Here is a 7,500-nt window from a genome sequence, read left to right on the forward strand (position 1 = left end):
AATATATTTAGAATGATAGTTTCCTTTTGGACGATTGTTTTTTCTTAAGTAGATATAAGAACTCTGAAAATTTTATGAAGTTTGTTAATCGGAAGGATTTATATTCAAGGCTAAGTTTTTAAGGATTCATGTAAATAGATCCAACTTTTCAATTAGGAGAATTTAAGAGAATTTTCATGGTTAATAATAATGTTGTTAATTCATGTCTAGACTATCATAAACTTCAGAAGTTCAAACTTGCAGCAAATGATTTTTATGTTAAACAGGCTGATTTAAGACTCTTTATATAGTTTACATATGAAAGATATGTTTTAATATTGTTACTGTTCTTAAGATATTTTATTTCAATTGTTCATTAGTCGTCATATAGTTTTTATTTCCTTATTTCCTTTTCTCGCTGGGCTATTTTTCCCTTTTGGAGCATTTAGGCTTATAGCATCTGGCTTTTCCAACTAGAGTTGGAGATCTACTACTACTACTACTAGTAGTACTACTACTACTACTACTGCTACTACTACTACTACTAATGATAATAATAATAGTAGTAGTAATAATAATAGTAATAGCAATATCTTTAGTAGTAGAAAATAACCAGGGCAAGAAATTGCTTCATGTACCATAATTGTAAATAAATAAATGAAAACTTGTATTTTAAGTTAGAAATTCCTTTTTGCTTTAATTCACTTGCTTATATTTTGACATACTAGTTATCTATGGGAAAATATACACACTGCATAGTAATAAACATTTGTATATGCATATACCAACACACATTTTAGCCCATAACTCCAGCTACATCAAACATTTAATTAACACAGGTAAATACTTTCACGATTTATGTTTTCCTCAGCTAAGCTAAAACTCGACAACTCTTGGAGTGCTTCAACCCTTTCACTACCATTGGTGACTTATTAAAAAAAATAAAAGGTAAACATCTTTTAAGATCATTCAAAACATATCAAGTTGGTATTCATTACTTAGATCTTGATGAGAACTGTCCAATAGATATCAATAATCTAGGGTTCGTGAGGTCTTGAAAGATTTTGCTACATCAGCAGTTTTCTTGAATTCACCACTGGCGCTGAAAGGGTTAAGGATATATAAGGAAAAAGTGATAGATATATTCGTTATTTTCATCCTTCGAGTTATGTCGCTGAACGAGGTAATTTCCTTTGATTTACGATCTCGGTTTTTAAGGTTTTTGAGAGAAAATTGAATCTAAAACACACTTAAAGCCTGTGCACACACGCATAACTAAATATGTACTCTCTCTATCTCTCTCCCTCTCTCTCTCTCTCTCTCTCTCTCTCTCTCTCTCTCTCTCTCTCTCTCTCTCTCTCAGACACACACACTAACACACACACAAACACACACACAAATATATATATATATATATATATATATATATATATATATATATATATATATATATACTGTATGTATATATATATATATATATATATATATATATATATATACAAATAAATAGTACATATACCTGTACATACATACATATGTAATCATACGCAAACACACAAGCACACGCACATTATATATATATATATATTTATATATATATATATATATATATATATATATATATATATATATATATATATATATATATATATTTATATATATCTGCAGATTATCTAAATATGCATATACACATATATGAATATGTGTGCATCTATCACATATTCCAATAAATAAAGGAAAGACATGGTACAAATAAATAAAAATACCAAAGACAATAGCATGATAAAAGAAGTGAAGAAAAATACCTAGCAAACAAAGGTAAAAATCTCACCATACTTCTTCCCCCAAATGGCTACTCAAATGGCTATGAAACTCTCCACTTTCCCCCTACAAATTCGCATCAGTAACTTGAATTGCCCAACTTTTTTTCCCCCAGCACCACCGTCCACGTCACCACAGGTCTCGTTTTCCCCCGATCTCACGACGTTACTAGGGAAAATGAGCTGTCTTATCCGCCCGCTTATCTTTCCTATGGCGCCTGACAGGGGTGAAATTCCTCGATCGCTTTACATTTATTTGGTTACGTTTTCTTCAATTCGTTCGTTCATGCTATGTGCTTTTCCTTTTTATTTTTTTGGGTATTCTTGTGTATATTCCTCGATCAAATATAAGTTAATTGGAAATATATATGTATATATATATATATATATATATATATATATATATATATATATATATATATATATATGCGTAAAAATCACAGGAAAACGTGATGCTCAGATGCAGAAGAACCACAGGGAAAATGAAAATACAGAATATACACTTGAGTCCTGACTAGTTTCGTGATACTTCCTCAGAGGAAGTATCACGAAACTAGTCAGGACTCAAGTGTATATTCTGTATTTTCATTTTCCCTGTGGTTTCTTCTGCATATATATATATATATATATATATATATATATATATATATATATATATATATATATATATATATATATGTACACAGACACGTCCTATCACTCACGTCTGTTTATGGTCTTTCTAAGCCAGTCTATACCCACAAATTTTCTTAGCTCGTCAATCCATAGTCTTCTATCCCTTCCCCTTTCTTCATTTGCAATCTCTAGTGACCCATTCTGTTATTCTTAATGTCCATCTATTATCTGTCATATTCATGATATGTCCTGCCCATTTCTTTTTCTTACATGTTGTTAGAATATCCTCTAACTGAGTTTGTTCTCGTATCCATGCTGCTCCTGTTCTGTCTCTTCGTGTTATTCCCATCATTATTCTTTCCATTGCTCTTTGAGATATAACTAGATTTTATATATATATATATATATATATATATATATATATATATATCTATCTATAAAGTATATATATACAGTATATATATATGTATATATATATATATATATATATATATATATATATATTCATGTGTATATATATATATATATATACATATATATATACATATATATATATATAATATATATATATATATATATATATATATATATATATATATATGTAAGCCATGTGTGTGTGTATGATTTATATATGGAATAATTTCATGAATATTTAAACATTTAAAAGTTAAGAGAATTTATCTCTCTCTCTCTCTCTCTCTCTCTCTCTCTCTCTCTCTCTCTCTCTCTCTCTCTCTCCTCTCTCTCTCTCTCTCTCCATTAAATATTAATCTTTTAATCCTGTGGTGATCTTTTAAGTGGTCACTGTATGTGAAGTAATTTCTTTTCAATGCATATATTTACTATTTATGCTAATGAACAGTAGAGGAACTCTGTCTGTCTGTCTGTCTGTCTGCCTATTATGATCACAATATATTTAAATATCAATTTCTCATTTTTAATCTTTCAAAATACCAAGTTTGATAGGACTCTCCTCAATCAATTTTACAATCGGACCCAATTTCCATCTGCGAGAACAGAAAGCGATATTCATCTAAGACAGAAATTGCAAACGACTCTCTTCTCTTCATTTATATTTTCAAGTCCCTTTTATCGTTTATCTCTGTTCCAATTTAGCTTCGTCCATCAGTTATTTTGTCGGAGGTGCAATTGCCATTTTACTTTTCCCTTTGTCTAGTTGGTCTGATGGCTGAATCCGATTGGAAATATCTTTTGTACTAACCTGTTCACATCCTTTTTAGTTTCTATTTTTATTAGGCTTTTGTTTCTCCCTTCGTTAGTTTATGATTCATGGGAAAAATATAGAAAGGCTAAACAATTAAAATCAATAGTCGGTATTTTGCAGGTTTTTATTTTTATTAAACAAAGAGGTAATAAACATTTTGTTTTTTAAAGTTTATATATGAAAGATCTATTAAAAAGTTGTTAATGTTCTTAGTGTCTTACTTTGATAGTTCCTACCTTCTTTTGCAGTTTATTTATTTCCTTATTTCCTTTCCACATCGGGGTATTTTTCCCCGTAGCAGCCCTTGGGCTTATAGCATTTTGCTTTTCTAACTAAAGTTGTAGCTTCGTCATCATCACCTCCTCCTACGCCTATTGACGCAAAGGGCCTCGGTTAGATTTCGCCAGTCGTTAAATCAATTACTTCTTCATTCATCATCTCTCACTTCACGCTTTATAGCCCTCAGCCATGTAGGCCTGGGTCTTCCAACTCTTCTAGTGCCTTGTGGATCCTAATTGAAAAGTTTGGTGAACAAATCTCTCTTGGGGAGGTGCGACAAGCAAGCCCAAACCATCTCCATCAATCACTCATCATGATCTCATCCACATATTTCGCTCGAGTAATCTCTCTTATAGTTTCATTTCTAATCCTGTCCTGCTAATCAACTCCCAATATCTTCTTAGGGCTTTGTTCCCAAATCTACAAGATCTGTTGGATATTATTTCATTGTCATACCTCACCTCATGTCCATACAGTAACACCGCCCTCACTAAACTGATGTATAGCTTGATTTTAATATGTAATTTCAGGCGATTTGATTTCCCAATTTACTTAACATAGCTATTGTCTGATTTCCTTTTTTCAATCTTCCATTAAACTCAAATTCTAAATGATTCTACTTCATTAATCCTTTCTCCTGCTAGTGATATTTCTTCTTCCATTGCACATTCCGTTCTCATCTCTGTCTTTCATTTATTTATCTTGAGCCCTATCTCAAGTGATACTTCATTCATTGTGGTAAGAAAGCTTCTAAGTCCCGTTGAGTTCTACTAATAAGGAGGTATTATCAGCATACTCTAGGTCAGTTAATTTCCTGTTACCAATCTAGTCCAATCCTTCTCCACCGTCCCCAACTGTTCTATGCATTACAAAAATCCACGAGGATGATAAACAACGTACGCGATAACACCATTCCCTTGCAGTACTCCACTGTTCAAATAGGACTCCACTAACATTACCACTGTACTTGCTATGGTCATGAGCAGACGTGTTAAAATTTACATATTTAAGAGGAACTCCATAACTCAGGACTTCACAAAATTGGCCGGTACACACTATCAAAGGTTTTTTCATAATCCACAAATGCCATCAAAAGTGGATTTCTATATTCTACACCTTGCTTGACCACATGTCTTAAAATGAAAGTTTGGTCAGTGTTTTATTTTAATTTTTCATTTCTTTTCTTGTATATCAATTTTCGTACTTCATTTCCCTCTCTGGGCTATTTTTCCCAGTTGGCCCCTTGGTCCTATAGCATCCGGCTTTTCCAACTAGTGATGTAACCTAGCTAATAATAATAATAATAATAATAATAATAAATAATAATAATAATATTATTATTATTATTATTATTATTATTATTATTAATTGGTTAGCTATAACCCTAGTTGGAAAAGCAGAATGCTCTCAGCCCAGGGATTCCAAAAGGGAAAAATAGCCCAGTGAAGAAAGGAAACAAGGAAAAATAAAATATTTTAAGAACTGTAACAACATTGAAATAAATATCTCCTATATAAACTACAAAAACTTTAACAAAACAAGAGCAAAAGAAATAACAAAGAAGAGTGTGCCCGATTGTACCCCAAAGCAAGAGAACTCTAACCCAAGACAGTGGAAGACCATGGTACAGAGGCTATGGCACTAAGCAAGACTAGAGAACAATCGTTTGATTATAGTGTCCTTCTCCTAGAAGAGCTGCTTAACATAGCTAAAGAGTCTTTTCTACCATTGTCAAGAAGAAAGTAGCCACTGAACAATTACAATGCAGTAATTAACCCCTTGAGCGAAGAAGAATTGTTTGGTAATCTTAGTGTTGTCAGGTGTATGAGGACAGAGGACAATATGTAAAGAACAGACCAGAGTGTGTTTTGGTGTGTGTGCAGGCAAAGGGGCCCCATAACTCTCTACCTATAGTATCTCAACGGGTGGCTGGTAATAGATTAATAATTTTTATAAAATTTCAAACGGAGCAGGACTTTATAAGGTTCGCAAATGCAAAATATTTATTTGTTTTTCAAAACATAATGGAATTTTGCATAAGCCATTTTTTCCCAAATTATATACACAGAAGCTCATGTATTCAAGGATTAGTAATTCTCTTTGGATATTTTAATAGCTATAGTATCCAAACAATGTATTGATAGAATAACTGGGAACTAAAAGGTCTATCTACACAAGATATTAGAAATAGTCTAAAACACTAAAATATCCAGAAAATGCCATATCAATGTCCTATCTATCGACATAAGTCCTTGAATATTTTCTAGAACGCTAAAGTATCCACTATATTATTATTATTATTATTATTATTATTATTATTATTATTATTATTATTATTATTATCATTATTATTATTATTATTATTATTATTATTATTATTATTATTATTATTGTAATTATTATTATTATTATTATTATTATTATTATTATTATTAACTAAGTTACATCATTAGTTGGAAAAGCAGGATACAATAAGGCCAAGGTTTTCAAGAGGGATAAAATAGCCCAGTGAGGAAAGTCAATAAGGAAAGAAGTACACCACAAGAGAAGTAATGAACAATTAAAATTTTATTTTTAAAGAACAATAACAACATTAAAACAGATCCTTTATTTATAAACTATAACAAAGAGACTATTTCAGCCTGTTCAACATGAAAACATTTGCTGCAATTTTGAACTTTTGGCATTGTCCCGAACGGCCAAACATAGCATCCCAAGAATTACCGAATATTAGTAATATTACTGAAACTATTAAAGGTTTAAAGCCAGCTCTTGAATGGCAGAGGCAATGGACACTGACATTGCCCTATCAAGCAATGTAATGCCTTAGAGACTGACCATATTACATATGATCAGCGCCCAAGTGCCCTATCTACCAAAGATAATACCAAGGAGGGCCAGGCAATGGCTGCTGATGACTCAGCAAATAGACCTATAGGCTCCCACAAATCCCCCATTCTTATCTCACAAGGATGGTAAGGTTCCAGCGACCGAAGGAACTAACGAGTTTGAGCGGGACTGGAACCGCAGTTTGGCAATCACCAGGCAAGGACGCTACCACCAGGCCAGTCTACCTAGCATCAAACTCTATCCCGAAATCCAATAAAAGCTACTAGTGCTTCTTTGAGGACGGGTCGGGGATTGGGGGAGGAAACCTTCTTCAGTGACTAACTTATTCACTTTGAGGAGTTTAATGCAAGAATTCCTAAACCAGATCAGTCCCTCTCTAGAATTGCATTGTGTTGGATCTTAGAGCCTAAGAGGCTGAGGCTTTAAGAGGGAAATTAAGATTGAGTTTTTGGATGTTTGGTAAACTTCATTGATGTTTTATACGGGATTTCAAAATGAATGTTTTTTTCCAGTGTTTTCAAATGAATACACAGGGTGTGGTATTATATGAAAGCATATATACACACACCCAAGCATACATATATCTATTTATCTATCTATAAATGGACAAAATAGTTTTATATATATATATATATATATAATATATATATATATATATATGTGTGTGTGTGTGTATATATATACATGTGTTTGTATATATATAATAGGCTATATATATAAAAGATATATAAT

Source organism: Palaemon carinicauda, chromosome 29, assembly GCF_036898095.1.
Source record: "Palaemon carinicauda isolate YSFRI2023 chromosome 29, ASM3689809v2, whole genome shotgun sequence".
Taxonomy (NCBI): domain Eukaryota; kingdom Metazoa; phylum Arthropoda; class Malacostraca; order Decapoda; family Palaemonidae; genus Palaemon; species Palaemon carinicauda.